Genomic DNA, 26,597 nt, shown 5'->3' with positions numbered 1-26,597 from the left:
AGCACACGGTGGTGGTCGAGCTATCCAAGGTGGGGGCAGGCATATTAGAAGCCTGTTGGGATGGTTGTGGAATACCAAAACTCCTAAATCGACCCCTTTAAAATGTTCCTTGAGTCTATGATCCTCTAACAAAACTCTTCTTGTCCGATGCGGCAGAACTACTCGGCCATAACTCGTCTTCTTAGAGACTCCTCCAGAAGGCCTAAAGAGGATGAGAACCTCCCATAACTATCTCGTCTCTTTTCTGCTTCTACTTTCTGACCCCTTCTTGCTGTAATTTAGAGCCAATTACATATGTCAGCATATATGATTACTCCTAGCAGAGTAATTTGTTGTCTATATTCAGGCCTCATCTTTTCCAAAAGCCTCTTAGCCTTCCACTCACTATCATTATCTCATTCAGATAAATAGAAAATTTTGATAGCTAACTAAACTTCTAAATGAATGCTTCCTTGTCAAGATCTCCATGCAGAAATGCATGGAACTTGACCTCCTTCTCATCTCTAAATGCTGAAGGAAAATGATAATCAAAGAACATTTCCTTGAATTGTTCTTATATTAGCTGGCGTCTATCTACTGGTCTTGTGGATTCCACCAGTGTTAGCATCTTCAACAATATATACTGTAGCTATAATCACCTTCTGTTCTGTAGAGCACGATACCACCTCAAAGATGGTCTCAACTCTCTCTATCCATTTCTCTACTTCTCCTTCCTTTTATAGTTCCATTAAAGGTTAGAGAGTTAAATTGAGAGAAATTCCTCCATGATCGATCAATAGCCATCCCTTGAGTATCTCCATCCGCTCTCATCCCAGACAATCCAAGTCTACTATCGAAACCATGAGATGGTTCCAATTTGCTCTCATGAGCTTCCTTTTGTCTCCTTGTTCCTCCTCACGACCTCTATTATAGAGCAGAGCGTCGTGGTCTTGAACAGTTCTTTGAATATTCCTCATCATATCTCGCAATTCTTTTAGAATTGCATCATTACCATGGGGGTTTTGTTGTTGTTCCACTTGTATCTCTGGCTGTATCTCTGGTATAGGCCCATCATTTTTTGATAAATTACTGGCATTTTGGATGCTTCTTCTAACCATTTTTCTCCCCTTCTAAGGAAGAAACCAAGTAGAAAAGGGGAATTAGTGGGAAATAAAGGAAATGAGACAAAGGGAAAGAGTTGTGTACATAAAGTTGCCAACTAATGAGAATGAATCCAATAGAGACATTAGCTCAACCAGATTTCATAGCCCAAGAAGAAACTAATACCAAAATGTAATGTCCACCTTGACATTACCAAAATTCACTACACAATCACAACAAACAATCATAATTAGGAGCAAGGATTGCTCCTAAGCTCACATTATAAATATAAGGGTTAAAACTAATAATCTTTTAAAAATAATTGTGGAATATTGGGATCCCTTAAAAACCCCTAAATTAAAATTTTTAGCTCAAACTTAATGATTTATAAAGGTACTAGAAGCATGAAAAAGTTTTGGGAAGCAAAATACTTCAAAACAGTACTAAAAATGTCATTTTTGAGGTTTTGGTCCGTGTGCCCTGGCTTGTGGTCCATGCGTCGCGGCATATGGCACAAAAAGCCAAGTTTTTCCACTGTACCATGTGCCAAGCTTGCACGAAATGTGGCCGTAGCGCACGTGTCCATGAAAGAAATGCTATTATGGATAGCGTTCTAGACGAAATTCAAACGCACGCCATTTTCATATTTGATGTCCGATTGGAGTGATTCAAGCGCCCATGAGAAGCTTATTCATAAGCTAACTAATGGTATAAGTTTCATTATGATTTGACACCATATGAGAATTTAAACACTCAGATGTAAAAGTTAGTTTTTAAAGAGATTTTTAAGCATTCAAGTACCCAAAACTCATAACTTATCTATCAACCCATGGTAAGGCTTGAAACCATATCCAATGGACCAAAATACACTTGAGTGAGCATTCAAAAACACAAAAATAAACCAAAAACAAAATTTGGCCACTCAATGACCATTTTACCTAATATGGCCAAAATACAAAATTAATACCACATGTATTATTGGCCTCTATTACCATATAATACATTACATATATATTGTCACCACAAAGATAAAAAATTCCTTGCACTTGTAATAGTATTTTAGCCTATCACCATAAAAATTACCACATATTCATATCATATACAATATTAGGCTAGAATACAAAAATAACATAGTATGAAACAATAGCAACCAATCAAAATGATATGCATTCTTAGTTGGCAATATATAATCGCATCCACATAAGTTTATATACATGACTCAAATTGAAATCGAGCTTTATAATGAGAATGTAGCAAGTATGCTAGCCTTTGCTCGATCCCTCCTTAGTTCAGTCTCACTGGTGGAACCTGTAAACTGATAACCACGGGGTGAGATAAAAATTTCAGTAACTAAGATAATCTACATTATTAATTAACATGCCAAGTATAGACAAGCTTTAAATCAAGTAAAAATAAGCACAACATATAAAATCACCACAAGTCACATGCATGATCCCTAACCAACCGGTCCTCCATTACTCCCGACTGAACCGATAGGCTATTTATTAATAAACCAAACCACATATATGGTCCCCAAGCTCACCATCCATGGTAGGACTACTCGGCCAAGGTGTCCTAAATCACTTCTGGACTACTGGTTCCCCCTATTACAAGTAATTGGGGTGTCGTTACTCTAACATCACATCTTACTGATGCTAAGGAGCATAGTCTCCAACTCGCACCCTTTTGGGTACTAAGGAGAGTAAGTCTCCACCACTGTACCTATTTTCAAGTACTAAGGAGAGTAAGTTCTGCACCTAGTGTCCTGAGGTACCAGTAATGCTATATGGACTTAATCTTCACTAACTCCACTAGGGTGACCTCCTACCCTCTAATATGTTATAATTCACTACATATCTCCACTTAACTGTGCATAAATAACTTTCCAAATAAATATAACAAATCTTACCATTTACTTCAAAAATATAGAATTTCACAAACCAATACTTCACTCATTTTCTAAAATAGTTAACCTTTAAAGAATTTATACATATATACTCAACAAATCATAGAAAAGCAACTTGAGAATAACTTATACAAGGTAATAAATAATGCAAATTATCTAGTTACCTCAACCCTTTTGTTACTAAAAAGGTTACCTTTGGTATTAAATTTCTTCTTGTGTTAAGGTAAGTCTTCCCACACCACAATCTACATACATACCATATGTTTATTTTCACTTAACCAAGCATTAGATCCAATAACCGCCCCAATTCTCCTGCTTCTTACTCATTCTTAACAAAGAGGCTTGTTAAGATTAGAATTTTTTCACGCAATCTCTTAAGCCTCCCTCTAATTCTCTCATAAATAACACTTAATATCTTAACTTATCACACTTCAAAACCCATGATTAAGTTAGGGCTTGATCTTACTTTCACCAAACATTAAAATAGCTTCATATTAACATATATCCAATATTAATAAACCTAAATCAGACCTTTACAATTAAAAGAAACCTTCAAAACATAGACTCATCGCTTAATCCAATCAGATCAAATTCTCCCTCTTCCAATATGATGGAAAATGAGATGAAAAGGTAGAGGAGAAAGGTAGGAAACTTACTCAAGAGTTTGAAGGCTCAATTTAAAATCCTCCCAAAATGATGCCCTAGCAGTGCTTAAAGTTTCCCCCTTCGTGCTCTAGGTTTCCTACCATAAAATCTAACTTTTTCTTCTGATCATTTTCAAATTTTAAGTTGCCTGCTGTGCCGTGAGCCGTAGTACATGCCACGCAAGCCATGGCTCACAAACGGCAAGCAAAAAGTGGATTTTGCTCCCCCTGATGCCTCCCAACTTGATCCAACTTTCATCCTAACTCAATTTAGAGCCAAATATAACCTAAAATCTAATTAGCAACCCAAAAACATAATTAAATAAATTAATCATATTTTTAACTAATTTTTCCCTTAATCAATCAATTTTTCCAAATTTGATGTTTTCGGATGTTACAAAATCCATGAAAATGCTATCCCATTTCTACTTAGGTATCTCTAATAATTGTAACATCCCAGCCAGCCTCTGATGCTCGATCTTTACTTTTTGACAAGTCAAGCACCTTGCTATAAACTCAATCACATCTCTTTCATCCCTGGCGACCACCAATAACGCTTCACATTGTGATATATCTTCATAGCTCCCCAGTTGATAGTGTACTTACTGTAATGTACTTCATTCAAAATTATCTTCCTCAAGTTCGCATCACTAGGCACATAAATTCTATCCTTATAAACCATGAATCCATCATCATTGAAGTTGAAATCTTTAGTCAGATTTGACTCAACCCTTTCTCAAATCCTAAGGAGATAATCATCTTCCAGTTACGCCATTCTCAACTCCTTCTAGAAAATCACTATTGGTTATAGTAGTATAGGCACCAACTACAACTTTCAATAGTGTATCTTGTTGAGAATCGATAAAAGACTCAATCAATCGTGCTCTCGGACTATTAAATTGGCTATGTGTAGTGTCTTCCTGCTCAACACATCAGCTACCATATTGGCTTTCTCTAGATGGTATTTCAACTCAAAGTTATAAGAAATTTCATCCATCTTCTTTGCCACATATTTAATTCCTTTTGATCCATCAGATACTTTAAACCCTTGTGGTCATTGAACTCACTAAACATCGAACTAAACAGGTAATGACGCTAAATCTTTAGTGCAAAAACCACTGCTGCAAGATGAGCCAGGTAATTTCTTTATGTAGCCTGAGTTGTCTTGATGTATATGCCACTATTTGCCCATCTTGCATCAGTACACAACATAAACCTCTTAAGGAAGCATCCGTATACACTTTATATGGCAGTCTTAGATTTGAGATTATTAATATAGTACGGTAGTCAATTTCTCTTTCAACTTTTAGAACACAGTCTCACACTTGTCATCCGAGACAAAAGGTTGATCTTTACGAGTTAACTTCATTAACGAAGAAGCAATTTGAGAGAAACCTTGAATAAAATTTTGGTAATATCCAGCTAATCCCAGAAGACTTCAAATCTCCGTAACTGAGTTAGGTTGCTCCCATTTGAACACTGCATCAACTTTATGTGGATCAATAGAAACTCTATGCTGATACTAGATGGCCCAAGAATATGACTTCCCTCAGCCAGAACTCACACTTACTAAGCTTGAAATATAGCTTATTCTCCTTAAGAATCTAGAGGACAATCCGAAGATGCTTGGCATGTTGTTCCTCATTTTCTAAATAAACCAAAACATCATCAATGAAAACCCACACAAACTGGTCTAAATATAGTCTAATAATACAGTTCATGTAATCCATGAAAATCACAGGTGCATTAGTCAGACCAAATGGCATGACAAGGAACTCATAATACCCATAATGCATGCAAAAGGCTATCTTAGGTACATCTTTCTTAGAAACCTCTAACTGATGATACCTTAAGCTCAAGTCAATCTTGGAAAAGGCTGAGGCTCTAGTCAACTAATCTAATAGATCATTAATTCTGGGTAAAAGATACTTATTCTTCATCGTCACCTTATTCAACTGTCGGTTATTGATGTACAGTCGCAAACTACCATCCTTCTTTCTCACAAACAATACTGGTGAACCCCAAGGTGATATGCTAGCTTGATAAAATCCTTGTCAGACAAATCTTTAATCTGCTTCTTTAACTTATTCAACTCTGAGGGTGACATTTGATAAGGGGCTTTAGAAATTGGTTCTATACCAAGAACTAAATTTATTAAGATTTTAACTTCTCTTTCTGGAGGTAATCCAGACATCTCCTCAAAAAATACCTTAGAAAATTCACTTACCACTCTAATCTTCTCAATACGCCCATCATAAACACTAGTAGCTGTATAAATCACATCACACCCTTACTTAATCAACTTCTCAGGTTGCACAACTGATAAGAATTTGACCTGCTCAGTAGAACTAGTTCCTATCAACAACACTGGCAAAGACACTAGCTTCCTGGCACAGTCTAGCATAGCATTATTAGCTGCTAGCTAATCCATGCCAACTATCATATCAATCCCTTTCATGGGAATACAAATCAGATTGATTACGGACACTCAATCCTCAAATATAATCTCAACTTTCTGATATGCTCTACTAGTAATACTTGAGGACACAGAAGGTATCATCACTTTAATTAACACAAGTAACTCTTTTAGCTCTAGCTTCAGCTTATCTACACATTCTTCTTAGATGAAGGACTGTATAGCTCCAGAGTCAAACAAAGCTTTTATTTTATTACCACAAATAGAAATAATACCTTTGATCAGGTTCGGAGATGCTTTGGCCTGCTCCTGTGTCATCATCTCATTCCACCTTTAGGACAATATTTGGAATATGGCCTGGCTTTCCACAGTTTAAACAGGACCAACATCTTCTTGTATGGAATTCTGCAGATACTACATTAGGGTGACCTCTAGTGCTTAAAGTAGGAGCTAGTATGTTTGAGGCTTTCCTTGAAGGATGTTGAGGCCCAATTCTGACCCCAAAATTCCATTGCATTGATCCTCTCAGAATTGATCGAGTTTGAGAAGCTTTACCAAAACTCCTCTTTCCAAAAGCTCTAGAACTGCTCAGGCTATAAACGGGCTTTTTTGATACACTGCCCAACGAACCCAGAGAAGTGTAAATCTTCCCATACTGTCCCTCTTTTCTTAGCTTCTACTTCTCTATCTCTCTTTGCAACTATTCTTAACTTATGACACATATCCTCATAAGTGGTGATGTCGAACAGAGTAATCTGCTACCTATACTGTGGATACTTCTTTTCTACAAACCATTCTGCCTTTCATTTGGAGTCATTATGGTGCTATAGATATGTAAAGTAAGCTAACAAATCATTAAATCTCTTAATGAATTCCTCTTCATCAAATCCCTTTGCCTAAATGTGTGGAATTCTTCCTCTTTCTCAATATGGAAGGATGTTGGGAAGTAATAATCGAAGAATAGCTTCTTGAATTCTTCCCATGAATACCTCACGCCACCAGTCGGTCTCACTGAATCCCACCATCTCTTAGCTGCTCTAACCAGCTGGACTATGGTTAAGGTTAGTCTTTACTCTAAAGTATAGTTCACTACCTCGAATATAATCTCGAGGTACTCAATCTACTACTCAACTTCTCCCTCTTTCATGTTGCTGTAGAATGTAAGTGGAATATACCTCACATAGGTCTTCTAGGCTCGGTTGATAGATGTGTCAGCAGCAATTCCCACTGTTTGTCTACTACCCAAAGCTTGAGGTGGCTTAAGTCTGCTATGAGCTTTTTTTAGTATCAGCCTCTCTTGAGCTTCTCTTTCCTTCGCTTAATCTCTTCCCACAATAACAAATCATGGTCTCTCACTGTTTCTCGAATATCAATCATCATATCTCTCAACTCTTCTAACAAGCCATCTCTTCTATCGGCTTGTTGAGGCACATCCAGTTGAACTACAAGCATAGGTTCATCCTCAACAGGATGCCTAGACACTTAAGTGCTATGCGTAGTTTAAGTACTTCTTCTCATTTTCTCCCTTCTAAAGATGAAATAGCATAAAGGTTAAGCAAAAAGGAAAGAATAGGTGTAATGAATATATATAAGTTGCCAAAGTCTAGGATGAATACACAGACAAGCACATGACTAGATCTCAAAACTCGAGAAACTAATACTAACTAATATTGTAATGCCCTTTACCAACATTACCATACGCTCTACTACAATCTCGCTAATCTTAATTAGGTCAAAATCATTTACTTTAAAGCATTAAAAGCCCTGGGATCCCAGGAAAATATTTATAGAAATCATTTTATAACTTACTAAAGTATAAGACTTTATACACAGCAAAAGCAATCTTTAAGGCTATATTCAAGTCCAAGAAAAACATGTGCATCTCAGCAAAATTAAGTTAAATCTGGCACCATGTGTCACGGCTAATGCCACACGTGCCACAGTAATTGGCACAGAGGCCATAACTACTCGCTCTGTGCCATGTGCCATGGCATGTGGGTACATGTGCCGCAGCACACACACCTGAATTTGCTATCAAGTAATAGTTTCTGATATGAAATTCAGATGCATGCCATGCTCACATACGATATCAGATTGGGATAGTTCAAGCACCTAAATGAAGCTTATTTTAAAATCTAACTAATGACACTAGTTTCATCTTAATTGATATTTCTATAAAAAATTGGACACCCATGTGCGTTTTGACCATTTTATGCTAAAATCTTGTCACTTAAGTGTCTCAATTCGAAGACATCTAAATAGATAATACACACCTAATTGACCACACACATGCACAGTATATCACACATATATACATTTGGCCTATAAACCGCCCATTTCACACTTTAGGCGAAAATCACAATTTCATTCCTTTAATATCATAGAAGGCCAAATCACCATACATACTTTTTACACATCTCATACCTACATATATATATATATATTCTTCCACTAGCCCCTCAAATCATTTTATTATTCACACATATATAAGGGCTAAGGAGCTCAAAATCATCAAACATACTATAATCACATCTTTATACACATGTATAAATTCTATGGCTACTTATACACATTTAAAACTAATAACAATGCAATTCATGTTTAGTTCAAGACGAGATCATGGAAGTTTTGAAGTGAATGGAAAGATAATCTACTTTCATTAAGTGATTTATTAGATAATCGAAAACAGAGAATCTTGAAGACTATTCAAAATTCAGAAGAACTACAAGAAGGGGCCATTGAACAACTGGAAAAGCCTAGGACTGATAATAAAGACTTAGGCGAGAGATGCCAACTCAGCCTATCTCCTTTCCCTTCAAACCACTAACACCAGAACCTGAAAAACGTAAATAATCATGAGTGAGATAAAAATCTCAGTAACCAATATAGCTCATTTAATGCCTATTACCACCATATAACCATGTCAAATTATCAAAAATAAGGTAATACCATATATATATATAAAAGTATGAAAACATAACATTATTTAAAAGGAATTCCACATAAATACAAACTAGCATGATCATCTAGCCACAGAACCTCCAACGCTCCTCGACATGAAACTATAGGCTCTCCTGGATCAACCACTTATTGACCTAAGCACACTTTTGGTGGTAGAAACACCTGGCCAAAGGTAATCTAACCTACCTATAGACTATGGTTTCCTTCTTCACACACTTGTGTTAGAGGTGTCGTTAACTCCTAACTATACCCTAACGGGCATTAGGGAGTTGTTAGATTGCCTGCATGTCTCATGATAATGTTCCCATACTATGCTATACTAAATTACCCATGGTACCAGACCGTATAATATTGCACCGAATGTCACATGGTGCCAGCTCGACCATATAGATTTTTAACTCACATATCTTCATACACACACATCCTTATATATCTTCGGTGAACTACCATCCCTATGATCACGCTCTTTCACAATTTTCACAACATATAATATCATAACATATATATATATATAATTTGAAATCAAATAACCTTTCAAATCTTATTTCCCAAACTATTGTACATGCTAAAACCATTTCAATAACAAATCATGCACAAAACTCTTAAAACAACAATTTTTTTCTCATTTGATTTGATATTTACTTCTACACAGTTATAATAGTTAATAAACATAATAAACTATATGGTTACCTCAACCCTTCTGTTTACTAGAAAGGGTTACCTATGTTCTAAACAACCTTATTCAAGCTCCTTTTTCATAATCCTCATGTCACCCACTAGAATCTACATAAAAATTAGCATTCAGAATCAATTTCTCTATTGACAAAAAGTACCAATTATTGTAATAACACACCTAATCACTATCATCTCCACAATTTACACTCGATTACATGCATTACTATTGATTACCCCTCATTTCAAGCTTTAACATTTCTAGAAAATTTCTCTTACTACTTTCTCTCAAGATCAGAGAAAATCTTGCCTACAACTTCAAAGCTTTATCGTTTCAACCCAAATTACTCACAAAATACTAGTCTAGTTTTGAAGAACCTTTCTATTACTATAAGGTAAGAAATCAACTCTTTAAAACTCCCGAATTCAATTTCCCACTAGTCAAAACTAAGAGAAAATAGGGTAGAATCAGAGGTTAAGGCATATGTGACTTACCCATTAAGTAACAGGTCAGAAACACCATACTTGCTCTTGATTATGCTTGCCCTAGCACATGCCCTACTCTTCTCTACGTCTGAACCCTTCTCCTAGATTTCTCCCTTCTATTTTCACGAGCTAGCATGTCCTTATTAATCTAATTTCTACACCATGCACCATGGCACACCAATACCCCACCATAGATCGTGGCACAGTGAGGGAAATCCTCATTATGCTCACACACTCTGCTTCGAGATTCCATTCTTCTACTCGTATCTGTTCTTATAACATCCTAATGGGGTTTAACCAAAAAAGAAAAACACATTTCAATAGGTCAAAATAACACCTCACTATAAAGAATCCTATCCCCCGTTAATTCACTAACTCATCTACTAATTAGTCATTAACGTAGGATTAGAAATTCAAAATGTTACATCATTCATCTAGACTTTACCATTTTCAAACACATAATCATCAAACAATAATCACATAACATCATAGTAATAGCTCCCAATTTGTTCTCAAAATGTGGGATCCCAGGTTTTATGAAATGTATACAAATAAGAGGACTAACAGAAGCACAATTATAATTCTATAACAGAAGATACAATTATCTTTCTAAAGAACATGCCATATGCCATGACTTACATCACCATACACTGCGGCATGTGGTATAGAGCAATGTGCTTTATTCTTTCTATGCTATGCACTGCAGTGTGGCACACAATACACTGCAACACATATGACAGCAAATTCTACTGTCATATGATAACTCAAAAGACTCTGTCGAGCGCCATTTCCACATCCAATGTTCGATTGGAGTGATTCAAGAGCCCTTACAAAGCTTATAACATATTTTATCTAATGAGATAAGTTTGGACATGATCTAATAGTCCGATTGAAAGTTGAACACCTGGGTGCAAAAAGTTACTTTTTCTTTTAAAACTTCGACTCTAAGTATTCAATTCTCATTCCTTGTCCCATTAGACCACTTTGGGCTTTAAACTAAGTCTAAAAGGACTACACATACCTGATTGACACAATATATCATAAGTATCACATTAAATACTCAATTTGACCTCTCAATGCCATATTACACAATTGTGGTCTTATATGAGGCATAAATATACAAGTACATATACACATAAACTTGTTCCACTTTCTACCATTCAACTCTCACATATAGGGCTTTGCCTCACCATATGGTCAAGAATTATAAATATACTCGACTCTTCTAAATAGGGCTCAGACTCACCATTTATGTCAAGTTTTCACAGATACACATAAATTCACATTCAATATAAGTGAAACAAGTTACACAATAACATATACTTGCTTGTTTGGCATCTAGGCCTACCCACATACCCATCACTGCAGTACCCTTAATGAGATGTAGCATCATATAGATACAAGCAAATTTTAACCACAATTCATATACACATACACATATTTATATTCATATACACTTATACATCCTAGTTGGCAACTTAACTCTAATAACATACTATACATTCATTTACACAATAGTAGTCATATCACTACTAATCAAAGCTTCTCTCTCCTCGCTTCCTTTCTTGGCCTTCTTATGATCTCTTCACCTATGTACAAAGGTAACAAAGTAAGACATATGTCCCAATAACTTAGATATAACCCAAATAACCATTAGTAAGCAAAATGATAAACAAGAGATAAAGTAACATTATTTCAATAAAAATAGTATAATACCCATATATATGAACTCATACATGTCATCCTTCATGCACATGCCTCTACATTCCAGGTTTCACTTAGTGGAGCAAGCTTTATACTGGAACCAAGACTTCCAGTCGTACATGAAACAAGGCCCACCAAACCACTATTCAGAATAAGTATCCTCTTCATGTATGGGTAGTTTCCTAGGTCCTTTCGGGTAGAGTCAAGCTCTACGTTCAAGATCATTAGGACTTCCCAGCCTTACATAGAGTAAGACCACAGCCCCATACCCTAGTCTAGGGTACACTTATGGATCATTATCCTGGGTCCATCATGGCAAAATCAAGCTCTACACTCGAGATCTTTAGGATCTCCTAGGTCCTTTTGGGTAAAGTCAAGCTCTACTCTCAAGACCTTCAGGACTTCCTAAACTTATACAAAGTAGGGCCATGATCCCCTACCCTAGTCCAAGGTATACTCGCAGATGCAAAGTATATGTCTATGCATATATCTCTTCACATTCATTTCATACATAACTCACACACCTGCATGTCTAGTCCTTTTTACAATATTGATACTCTATTATTTCATAAATTATAATGCATATAATTCTACAAACTACTTGTAAACAATTTTATAAATGAACGAGCAAAAGGGTTACTCTAGTTACCTTTTACCCTTATTACTAAGGGTTACTAGTCACAGTAAGCTCATAAGAGTGTAATTTCTCACAAGCAATATCACAATTGCTCAATCTAAAAAAAACGATGTCTCTCAGTCAATTCTTAATACTTAACATAGGCATTGATTCAACTAAACAAACCCCTTAACACACCAAACAGTTCAGTTAACATCTTTCGAATTCATAAAGTCCATTATCTATAGTCATTGGCCCTATAGGCTATTTAAATGACTAATACACCTTTCTAACTCATTTATTCACCAATTTCACCATTGAAACCTAATCATTTAGGCTAATTGGAGCCTAAATCCTTACGGTTCAACCATTTAACACCAGACTAGTCATAAAACCCCAGTTTCCCATTCAAAAGCTCTTTTTAAACCTTTCTTTTAGATTTCAACACCTTAAAACTTCCTAATTCGATTTCTTAACACCTTACTTGACAAGTCACTAGTTGAAGCAAACTCCCGAACTCCAAATATTTGATGCTTGGTAGGGAAAACTTCCTTCCATACCTAAGATGCATTTTCTCTTCTTTCCTCATCTGATTTCACAAGTTCTGACTTAGCTCTTAAGTAAAATTCTATGCCATGTGTCACTGCGTATGGTACAATAGGAAAACTCTCACTGCTGCTCATACATTATGTCTTGAATTACTGTTCTACCATCTAATCCTATAACCACACCAACTAAACAACATCATATATTAATCCATCATCCAAAACCACAATCAATTTACATATTACTATTTTACCCCTTATTAGAAATTAGTTTTCTAGGATTGAAATTTAGGATGTTATAAAATAAATCCCTTATTTAGCAATTCCTCTATCTGCTTCTTTAATTCTGCTAGTTCTAATAGTGACATTTAATACAGGGCCTTTGATATTGGTTCAGTTCCATGAACCAAATCAATCAACAATTCTACTTCCCTTTTAGGAAGTAATCCAGTCATTTCATCTGAAAACATTTCTAGGAACTTGCTTACTACCTCAATCTCCTAATTACCACTATCATATACTGTGCTAGAAGAAAAGAATACCATATAGGTGTCACAACCCTAATGGTCAATTTCTTTGCATTAACTAACGAGAAGAACTTACATTATTCAGAAGGATTCATTATTGTAGCTAATACCGACAATAAAACCATTATTCTGGCACAATCTAGTATAGCATTATTTGCGGCTAGTCAATTGATGCCAATGATCATGTCTATTTCCTTCATAGGAATATAGATTAAATCAACTTTAGAAATCCTACCCTCAAATTGAATCTCTAACTCTTGACAAGCTTTGCTTGTAATACTAAAAGATTCCAAAGGTATAGTTACTCTAATAAATACTGGCAATTCTTGTAAAGACAATTTTAGTGTATCCACATACTCCTTATACATGAAGGAATGTGTGGCAACAAAATTAAGTAATGCCTCTATTTCTTTTCTACAAATAGAAATCATACCTCAGATTAAATTCAGAGACACTCTGGCCTCTTTTTGTGTCACTACAAACACCCAACCAAGAATGGTAGACCATTGCAATCCCCTCCGCTCTACCCTTTGGGCACTGCCTCACTAAATATCCTGATTTATCGTATTTAAAACAAGACCAATACCTTCCTGCATGAGATCGGCTATAAATGTTACATTGAGTTGACCTTTTTATGCTCAGTGTTGGCGCTAGAACATTTGATGCCTACCTCAACAATTGTGGAGGCCCAATTGTCACACCTCCACTCCTTTAAACTAATCCCCTCTGAACAAAATGAGACTGGGATCTTCTAGTAAAACCCTTTCTTCTTGATGTTCCAAAGCTACCAAAACTATCTAGGCTTCTTTGAAACTCTGCTTGTCGGACCCAGTGGGGATGAGAATCTCCCCAAATTATCTAGCCTCCTCTTTGCCTCTACCTCTTTGCTCCTCCTAGCAGCTACTCTCAACTTATGACACATCTCCTTGTAGGTCATCACATCAAACAAAGCAATCTGCTATCGGTACTCTAATCTCATCTTCTATAATAATCTCTCTGCCTTTTACTTTATATCATTACTATGCTCGAGATATTTAGAATAAGAAGATAAATCATTAAACCTTTTGATAAACTCTTCCTCATCCAAATCTTCCTGCTTGAACACATGAAATTCCTCCTCTTTCTCTATTTTAAATGAGACTAAAAGGTATTAATCAAAGAAAATCTTTTTAAACTCTTCCTATAATAAGTGAACACTAGCAGTAGGCCTCATAGATTCATACCATCTCTTCATAGCTCCAACTAACTACATCATAGCTAGAGTAACTTTTTGCTCAAATATGCAGACTACAACCTCAAAGATGGTCTCTAACCATTTTGCCTATAGTTTTGCATGTCCTTCCTTCATACTACCATCAAAAGTCGACAGGCTAAACTAAACAAAAGTCTTCCAGGTACTATCAAGCGATGAATCAATATCGAGAACTTTTAGTTTGCTACCTAAACCTTGAGATAGTCTAAGTCTACTATAAGCCTCCTCTTGCATCAGTCGGCCTTAGTTCTCAACCCTTTCTCCTTGTCCTTTATCCCTCAAGATTGCACCATAGCCCTAATCAGTCTTCCTTATATTTACCATCATGTTTCTCAACTCTTCTAACAATTCATCACACCTATCTCTTAGTAGGGACTCAACTAGCAAAACCTTCGGTATCTGCTCTTCCTCATTCACACATATTCGCTCTGGCACTTCCTTATTTACATGTCCAGAGTGAATACTTCTAGCATGAACACCTATCCTCATTATATTTTATCCCCTCCTAAGGATGAAAAAGATAAAAAGAAAGTGAGCATAAAGGAAAGAGATGTGTAATAAACAATGATAAGTTGCCATAGCTATAGATGAAAGTAGCAAGTAATCAAAATTAGTAGGTCTTGAAACTTGAAAAATTGATACCAAATGATAATCTCTCCCCACACCAAACTATTATCTCATCACATGCCTAGTAAAAGGAGGGATTAACTCAATCACCATATCAAATACCAAACTGAAATCAAGGAGATTTATTTAAAAATTCTTGAGACCCTAAGACTTTGTTAAAAACTACTTGAAATCAAACGATATCAGAGCAATGCATATCGAGAGACATTTACTCAGCATTCAACATTCACATCACATGATTTAAGTCAAGGAAATTAGTACAAAATAGGGGCGATGCACTATGGCATATACCACATGCACCACAGCATGTGGCACAGAGCCATAAGCCCCTTGTTTATGCCACATGCCACAGCGCACATGATAGATTTTACTATCATTTTAATAGTTTATTAAGGTCAATTTTCTATGTGTGCCATTTTCACATACGACATCAAATCAAAGTGATTCAAGTGCCCACATGAAACTTATTTCATAAGCTAGCTAATGAGATAAGTTTGGATACAATCCAATAATCTGAACTAAATTTAGATACTTAAGTGCAAAAGGCTATTTATATTTGAAAATCCAAGCACCAAAGTGTTTAAATCACACACTTTGTCCTATTAAGCCATTTTGGGCCTAGAACCAAGTTCAAAAGGACCATTTATACCTGATTGACTAATATTCACAACATATATACACCCATAACAAAATTTGGCCATTCAATCACCCATTTACACAATAAAGGGAAGTTTATATAACATCACCATTTTATATAATATTGACTAAATTCTCACACAATTGTCATGCATTCAGTACTATTATTATACTCACAGTTATATATATATATATATATATCTTTACACAATACAATCCTAACCCCAAATCATTTTTCACCATGAGTGGGATAGGATTTACATATCACCGCATGATTACTACTTATATACCACAATATATTCACAACCAAGTCTTAGCCCTTTGTCACATAATTCACCACATACAACACACATTCAAAAACACAAGGCTAACATATACAAAGTCACCACTAGTCATAATACAAAACCTGTGTATGAATCCTATAGCAACTTTGATTTGTAAATGTATAATAGAACAAGTTCATTACATAAACTCTTGTTTTCCATGGCAACAACACTATAATGTTGGCTTAATGTCTTTCCCTTTACCCGACTCACCATTATGACCTATAAAATTATAACCATGGGGTGAGATAATAATCTTAGTAACAGAATAACTCACTATTACTGGCTATCACAAGTAACTATAAATAAGTGTTGAACATACATATATATATACACACACTCAAATAAAACATATGGTATAATTTCAATTTATAAAACCATTTTCACAATAATTTATCACCATTAGAATGATCAACTACCATTCAAACCTCTGAGTCACCCTAACTAAAACTATAGGCTCTTAATAGGCCAAAACACTCTTATTGACCTAAGTACACCTTCAGTGGTAGAATCACTAAGCCAAAGGTGTTCTGTCCCACCTTCAAACTATGGTTTTCCCCTATCAAACACGATGATTGAGGTTTCATTACTCTAACACCATATCACACAGACGCTAAAGAGCTTAGATCTCTAACACCATACCCCACATGGACATTAATGAGATAATCTCTAACACCACACCTAAATAGACACTAAGGAGATGAGATTCTCTAATACCACACCCCATTAGGCACTAAGGAGGATATGCCATATGAACTTTAGCTACCTCTCCTTACGAGCAAACTTCCAGCCTCCTATTATCATTCTCACATACCAATCAATTATTCATATTCAAATCCATATATATATATAGTTACATAATCATGTATTTCCATAAAATTCACTTCCTTGAATCCATTTCTTAAAAAACCCTTTTTATGCCAAACATTTATTCTTTTCAAAACATGCACAGTTTAGAGCAGTTTCATGCAATGGCTATAATACTTACAAATAGTTATAATAGATAATCGCATAGAGAAAGTTATTCAGTTACCTTAGCCCTTCTATTATAAGAAAGGTTACTCGAAGATTTCTTGTACGCTTATAGTTGCCGCACAATCTTTCCTTCTCAAGATACACGTGTAATACAACAATATACACACAATTAGCACTATTAGTCAACTAACTAAATTGACTATAAGTACTAATTACCATCTAAAACCACGTTTACTACTCCTTTCCTTACATTTAATCAATTTAGGTTTATTGCAACCCAATCACCATTTTAATCCCTTTAACCAATCCCAATTCACCTCTTTCACAACTTCACTCTGATTTTCCTTTAGTTTAAGGCTATTATGAGCTTACAGTCTTAAAGCTTTATCATTTAACTCAAAGCTAATGAAAAAACCTTAATTTGATTCTCAATAACCTTTTTCACTGTAAAAGGGTAAATAAACCCCTCAAAACCCTTGGTAGAGAAAACTCTTATTCTTCTCTTCCTTTCATGTTTTCTTTTCCTTTTCCTCTATTTTTCATGAGTTTTGAAGTACTTATCAGCCACTTTATTGTGCTGTGCATTGCAGAGCATGCAATTTGAGTCATGGTGCATGATACAGTGAGGAAAAATCCTTACCAACACACTCACTTTAGTTCAAAACATGATCCTTTCACCCATATCTTCTCATCCAACATCGCAATAAGGAAAAATATCAAATTGTCTCTCAAAATCCTTATCACTCACTAATCACTAATTTATCCTCAAGTAGCAATTAGTTCTAGCATTAAGAAATCAAGATGTTACAAACACAATTCAAAACCCAAGACAAGGAGAAAAGGGACCTATAGAAGAATGCAAGGTTATCATTATAAAGAGTGAAAAAGAATTAGAGGATCGCTCATCAAGACCTCAAGTTATTGAAAAGAAGGAAGAAATTGAAATAATGGATTTTAAAAATGAAGAACAAATTTAAGGATTATCTCATGGTGTTAAGAATGATGAAGAGTTTGCTAAAAAAAGAATGTAATAAAGAAGAAGTTCACATAGGAGGTGGGAAGAGGAAGAAAGAGAGTGTACTAGAGATAGAGAATTAAGGCCACTATTTGTTCCACCTTTACCCTTTCCTAAAATATTTTTTAAAAAGAACATTGATGAAGAATATGCCAAGTCTTTAAAAGAAGTAGTTGAATGTCAATGTCCTTTTGTAGAGATGCTTGAGAATATGCCAAGCAAAATTCATAAAGGAGTTATTATCTAAGAAGAAAAGATTTCATGAATTTAAAACTGTAACACTTACTAAAAAAATGCTTGACTGTGATGCAATAAAAGATCCCACTAAAGGCTCTTGATCCAGGATAATTTGTTATTGCTTGTAATGTTGGAGATATTTTTACTAGTAATGCTCTTTGTTACCTAAGAGCAAGTGTTAATTTGATGCCATTATCTATGTGCAAGAGGCTAGGTTTTGGGATTATCAAACCCACTACTATTGTTTTACAATTAGGAGATTAATCTTTCCAAGATCCAGTGGGGTTTCTTGAAAATGCATTAGTGAAAATAGATAAATTAATCATTCTAGTGGATTTTGTGGTGGTTGATTTTGAGGAGGATAAGGAAGTACCACTCATCTTTCTCTCTTAATAGAATGATTCTTGATGTTTTTAAGGAGAAATCACTATGAGAGAGTAATGGGAGATGAGGTCAATTTCAAGGTGCTAAAAGACTTAAACATAATAAATCACAATCAAGTAAAGAAGGAAAATATAAAAGAAAATGAAAGGTTTTTTCATAGAGAGCTTTTAAGTGCGCCTTAGTGTCTAATAAGAGAGAATGGAATCCACCTTGATGGTTGTGGGAAGTCTAGCTAAAGACTATAAACTTAGCACTACTTGGGAGGCAGCTTATGATTTATTTGCAATTTCTTTTGAATTTTGTGTGTTTGTTTGTGTTTTGTTTGATCTTTCTTTGTTTTGCTTGTTTTGTATGATGTAGAATTCATGGTGGAAGGTTCTTTAAGAAAGTCAAGTTAAATCAAGGCACAAGTCAAAGTACAGCATATGAAGATTAAATTCAAGGAGTTTTTTAAACTCAAAATTTTCAATATATTTTTTACGATATGGATCTTGTGGTTGTTTGATTATGAATTGAATGTGTTTAAAGAGGTTGAATGCATTTTAGGATAGTGAATTTTGATTTTGTATATTGATATTTTGGTTGTTAATGGTTTTTAGGATAGGATTTTGCTAGTTGTGAATTTTTATGAGTACATGTGGTGACATCTCAATTTGTGTACAAATATGTGCATGACATCAAGTATTAGGGGGTTCCAGGTTATATCATGAGAGCAATAGTGCTATGACATCCCCTGTTCATCTTGGTTCCTACTAATACTTAAGAATATGGATTTTGTGATACTCTTGTAGCTTAATGTTGTGATGTCACAACACCACTAGTCTTGGGAAAATATATGGAGTCATTGTTGCAATAAAAAATGACAAAAAATAACAAATATTTGTTTCCTTTACTGAATTTTTTGTTTATTTTAATTAATAAAATTTAAAATTAAAAAAAATTTGTGCTAAATTTTTTCCCTTATTCAAACCCTAGTTTTTTTTCTTTTTTTTCCTTTTTCACCTCTATATAATTCCTCACCCATCTCATTTGTCAAACCTTCATTATTGTGCTCTATCATTCAATCGCCACCAACCTGTGCATTTCTGTCAAGCACTCCTTTTTTCTCTAGCCAATTTGTCATCCTCTATGCTATGCTTTCTAATTTCACCATCTTCTCTTACCTCCAGTTGTCACAATCCTATTTCTCCTTCACATTATCTTTAGAGTCCTTTCCTCCATCAGTGTGACCTTTGGTCTTACTCCACTCCAACCATCATTGACTATCTACCATTGAGCTTTACCAAACATTATTGCTTTAGTATCTCTTCACTCTATGTTCAACATTTCTTCTTTGTTCTTCTCTTTATCCATCGACTCAAGTCACTACCATGGTGATTCTTCACAATTGCATCATCTGTCTTGAGCTAGCTATTGGTCCGTCGTAGTTGTATTGGTTCACCGAGGTTCTATTTCATTTTTATTATTTTAAATTTAGGTTATTCCTAGAATGATTTTTTAAAGTGTGCCAAAACCTAGCTAGCATTAAGCCTAACCAAATGTTACAAACTTGAGTTACTTAGGTCAAGTACATAAGAAGGAATCAACATGCTCAAGATTATGATTTATAAAGATATTCACATGCATTCAAGTTGACAAGACTATGACAAGCAAGAAGACATGTTAATCTCATCAAGCAAGCTAAGATTATGAATAAGCCATGAAGAGGCTAAAATTCATACACTCAAAGTAACAAAACTTATGTTGCAACAAGCTTCTCTCAATCATATGAATCATCACTTGAGATTACAAGTTCAAAGAATCATACAAATTTGTAATTATAGATATAGAAAGTAGAGAGAGAAATTCAAAATTAGCTAGAAAATCATACAAACTTAAGGTTTCCTCCTCCTCATAGTAGCTCCTACAAGAACCTAGCCTTGTGTCATTGAGTAATTACCAAAATGAAGATTTAACTCTATGGCCAAATTTCTCATGAAAATTGCTTAAGGAAAACAAATTTGATCCTTGATTATGATATTAGGTTATGTAGAGGAAGAAGAAAGGAAGAGAATGAGATGAATTTTGTGGAATTTAGATGGTTAGATTGAGAGTTATGGAGGAGAGAGAGTGAAAGTATAGAGAGAAAAGTGAGAGAACTTGAAGAACTTAAAGAAAAAATATGTAAAAGTGAGTGAATGATATGGAAAACTAATCCTTAGCCTAATTAAATGTGTTTGGGATGAAATTATGGTGAGCTACTTGCTAAACAAATTGCTGCAAAACTTAAACAAGTCATTAGGTCAAGTAAGGTTTAGGGTAGTCTAAGTAGTAAGTCAACTTAGGTGATAATTCCAATGTTTCTCTTCTAATCCCATATATGCATGGACATGTTAAGCACTTGTGCTTCCCTTATTCTCCTACAAATTCATGCCCCAAATGCCCTTGGAATATGAAGTTGTCTTTCAAGCTTCTCAAACACATTATAATTATCTTGAGCTTTGACAAGTTAAATTGATCCCTTGGGTTGCAAGTACATGAAAAAATCATGTGTGCCTCTTGCTTTTAAAAATAACGCCTCATATGTCCCATTCATGTATGAATCATGTGCCTAAAAAGCTTCTTCATGTGCTAAGCAAATCTTGAACTAAGTCTCTTTCTGCAAAGTGTCACCTAAAACAATAATATAAAATCTGACTAAGTTAATTTTGCACATGAGATAAATATGAAAATATCAAACCCTAATATCTTTTGCATGTATTTTCAAAATTCATTCAAAACTTCATAAATGCACATGAGAAATATAGGGTGGCCATGCATGTATGTATGCAAATTTGGTCAATTTGCCAAATTAACAAATCAACTCAGAATGTTGACTTTTTAACCCCAGGTCCAAATGTGACATTTAAGAGCAAATATTTCAACCCAAATGGACCTAATATCAATGTACACATCAAATTCTAAATTTTCCCTTAAATTCCCAACAAAGTGCAAAATGACTAAAATACCCTTAATATGCACACTTTCTCACTAAGGCTCAAAATGCTAATTTAACACCAAGAATTCATATTCTAGGGTTCCTTACCATTAAATATGGTCCTAAATGCCTAAAAAAAGTGTGTAATAAATATGACCTATTAATAGGGACACCCAATTTATGGGCCTAAAGTTGACAATTTTGAAGCTCGCAAGAAATTAAATTTTGCCCAGTGATGTTGCAGCACTAATTTTGGATGTCACGACATCAAACCAATCTTTAGCAAAATGCACAATTTTACTTAAAATTATGTTTTAAAGGTCTTTGGCTATCATTTTCATTCTAGTTCATCTTGAACTAGTAGCTACACATCCAAAGAGCATTTTAAGGTGGAGAAAAAGTTAGAAAAGCTTGGGGAACATTTGGGCCTTGCAATTTATAATAGAAATCATCCTTCCTAACCTTTTTTCTCCTTTTTCTCTTCATATGGATGTACATTATGTTGAGTATTGATATTTTCATGGTAGCTAATAGCAGATTCTATTTAACCAAGAGTAACTATGAATTTGGTGGATTAGAGCTTGTTACCTATTAATTATGCTTAATGTTGAGTTTGGTTGCTTAAACTTGTATTTAATTATCTATTTAATGTTTGGCCACCATTAAATATGAATTTGGGTATTGGGGTTTTTCCTTAAAAAAGGAGAATCTCATTTGGACCCTTAGATTGAGTAATAAGGGATTTGATTATTATCTAATTTGCAATTAGGATCGAAATATACCTAAGTGCCTTATATAATCAAATTAGAATGAGTTGGAATTGTATTTGCTTCTTAGATAATTTTGTTAGAAATAACATAATTAATTTAAGAGAAGGTTATTTAAGGTTCAAAAGGCCCTCATAGCCATCAATACTCTAGATTAACAAAATCAGCATTAAAATTAATTAATTGGGTAAAAGCAAAATCTATAAAGCTAGCAAGGGATTAGTAACTCTAAGTTCCCTTAGACATTTGTAGTTGTTGGCTAGAGAATCTCATTGTATTTTATTTATTTCACATTTTAATTTTGATTAATTAATCAATTCTAATTAGTTTTGCTTAATATGAACAAAAGTGAAAATTTTATGCCTAATTGTTATTGTGCTTGATTCCTTATGGGATCGACCTTGATGCACTAATATATTACACATTGACCTGTACACTTATGGTCAAACATTTGGTATGCATTAATATTTTATGCAATGAATGTTGGAAATGTACATATGTTTATAAGTTGTCATAGGAATGCACGTCCAATTGAACATCGGATGGTGCACATCCGAAGTTGGACCAAAAAATTTGTCATGATAGCCTTTTACTATCATAAGTGTATACACTATAGTGCACAAACCACATGTCACAGTGCATGGCACAAAGGCTTAGATTGCCTTCTCAGTGCCAGGCTATGTGGCATATGTGCCGTTTTAGGAAAGTTGATCTTTTTGTCTTGATTTCTCCATAAATGTGATTTTATACCTCTATTTTCTTTTGGTATACACAATTACTTATAAATTTAAGTTAAAATATATTTTTTCAAAGGTTTTTGGGATGCCAAATAATTTAGTATTACTCCCTCCATTCAAAAATATAAGGCATTTTTTGAGGAGTTGGATGTTCAAAAATGTAATGCATTTTTAGTCTTTTAAGGTGTAATCATTGCCTTTTTTTTTCAAAAGTACCTCTATTGATAATGAATTTGTGTTTATTATAGGGTGTTTAACAGGGGTAAATATAAAAAGATAGGGTTAGTTTGAAAGTAGATAACTATTTTATTTGGGGGTGACATTTGGTTAAAAATGCCTTACATTTTTTAATGGAAAGAGTATTAAACCTTAGTATTTTTAAGGTAGACTTTGGAGCTTAATGACTCCTAATTGCCTTTGTGTGCTAAAAGTTTAATTTATTAGTAATGTCAAGATAGACATTAGACTAAGACCTCGCATAATGAAAGGGGTTAAAATTAAATAATAGAATTAATTAAAGATCATTAGAAAGATCTTAAAGTTGGGATCCCATTAAAAAGATTTTTTAAAAACATTGGTTGAGCTCAACACATGGTTTAAGATCAATAAAAAGGCACAGAGAAATACAGGGATGAAAATGTAAAGAACACAATCAAAATTAGGGCAAAATTTTATTTCACCCCTGAACTTACACACTTGTAGCAGCTAATTGGTTACTTGCTGTGGTAAATGACATAGTCAAAGTATGTTGTTGCTAAAACACATATTGGTAGTGGCTAATAGTCATGGCACAATTCGCCATGGTGAATCTCGCCTTCCACTGCAATGCACATGCTTGTCAGAATAGCACTCAGAGTCAAATTTCTAGCATACATCATTTTATCCTTCAATGTCTAATCAAAGTAGTTCAAGCACTCACACAAAGCTAATTTGATCTCTAGCTAATGGCACTAATCTTACATTAAAACAATAATCCATTTAAAAGTTGGATATTCGGATGCAAAAGGATACATTTATAAAGGCTTAACATGTATCCAAGGGTTCCAAATCTAAACTATATACCACTAGCCTTAACTGAGAGCTGAACCAAGTCTAAAGGACTAAACCACACCTAATCGAGAAATCGTGCAACATAATCATCATGCAATAATATTTTGTCCACTAAACCCCAATTCAACAAACACAAATTGGGCATTTTTACAAATATAATAATTGGCAAATAAAACATATTTAATCATCACAGTATCATATTCAACATATCCTACTATGCATTTGCATGAGTAATTTTGCCACACATCACAATCTTACTAAGAGATACACATTCCCAGCTAAATTGCCAAAAATAACCATTGTAACAGATCATGCAAGTATAATACAAAGAATGATATGCACCTAGTTGGCAATGTATGTTTATATATTCAAGTACATAATACATAACAAAATTCTAAGGGCAATACAACTAAATAGTTCTCAACTACTCCTTACCCTGGCTAGTCTCTGCTTTTCCTCTATTAACATTGTCACCTATAAAATTTATAACCACTAGTGAGACAAAGTGCCAATAACTAAATAAACTACACTATCTATTAACTAGTCAAATCATAATGAGCATGTAAAGTGGGTAAGAGAGAAAAACAAATCATATAATCATAATGTCACAGGAACATAATAGTACATACTTTATAATACCTGATCTATAAGTCTAACCAAACTTCCTATACATCAGTGATTGGATCTATGGGCTAATAACACAAGTAGGAAAAGTTTATGTGACTAGACCTACCCAAGCTCAGTAAATATGGAATGTAACTCAGTCAAAGCTCTATTCCTCTTCTAGACCATGGCTTCCCCCTTGTATAAATGATCGGGGAGTCACGTCCTTAACAACTGTCACATATAATGAACTAGGGATTCTAAACAACTATAATAGAACATTAGGGTTACGAGCTACTTGCAATATATTTAATGAACCTATCCATTCATCACAGTGGACAGGGATGCTTACCATAGTAGATGGCACAAATTCAAGGTCTATAATTTTTTGGCCTTTTTCTTGGCCCAATTAACCCAATCATCATCCTAGCTTAATTAATCTAAAAAGGTATATTGATAACTCAGAACCTCAATAAACACATTTATTACTAATTTACTACTTTACCCTTATGCATTTTTAATTAATCCCATTTTAAAATTTTTGGATGTTGCAATATGATTGTATGACAATCAATTAAAGTTCCTCTTTATGATGGTAATTTGATGACCAAAGCTATCAAGGCCAAGTATAGAGAATTAAGGGAATTTTTTCCTTATCTTTATAACGAGACGAGATTTCTTTATGAAGATAAAAGTGTAAGAATTGAGAGACTTGTAGTCAAGAAAGGTTGTCTCTTATATGAGATGCTCATTGGTATAGTGAGAGACTTGTAGTAGTTCACAAGCACTCAAATTAAACTTTTAGTTTGTATAATGGTAGCAAGCAACCATGTAAGCTTATGGATTTAGTAGAGAAATCCTAAAGGTATTCTGTGGACTAGATGTAGGCCAAGTGGTTAGGCTAAATAAGAATAAATTGATTTGTGTAGTATCTCTATCCTTACATTCTTTACATTTAGCTCATTATTATCTTATACTCTCTTGGTTCTTGGTTTAGAAAATGTTATTCATTTTATCCCATGAACTATTTTTTGATAAATTAGTTTCTTTTATTTTGTACTTAATCTATTTTTAGGAGCTTAAGTTTTTCTTCAAGTGATTTTCAAGCATCTTGCAACAAAAGTATTTGGCATTTATTCAAACTTGTTTTCTTAAACTTCCTATTAAAATTAGGATATTACACACTCTACCTCGCATACCCATTTATGGTTTGGCTTGCTAGTAGGTAGTATAGCTTATTTAGTTACTAAGACTTTATCTAAACCTATGGTTACAATTTTATAGTGTAGGAGCAAGGTATATGGACCATAGTCAGGGTAATGAGTAGACAAGCTTTACTTCTCTACAATTACCCTATTGACATTTGAGTAACATGTGTAATTGAATATATATTTGTGTAAACATTGCCAACTAGCGACGCATGATCATTTTGGTTTGCAGTTGCATAACATATATGTTGTGATATTGTAATTTGAAAT

The sequence above is a fragment of the Prosopis cineraria genome, unplaced genomic scaffold (assembly GCF_029017545.1).
Source record: "Prosopis cineraria cultivar Desert tree isolate PC_DT_omini unplaced genomic scaffold, ASM2901754v1 PC5, whole genome shotgun sequence".
NCBI classification, from domain to species: Eukaryota; Viridiplantae; Streptophyta; class Magnoliopsida; order Fabales; family Fabaceae; genus Prosopis; species Prosopis cineraria.
Note: the sequence above shows the minus strand (reverse complement) of the source record.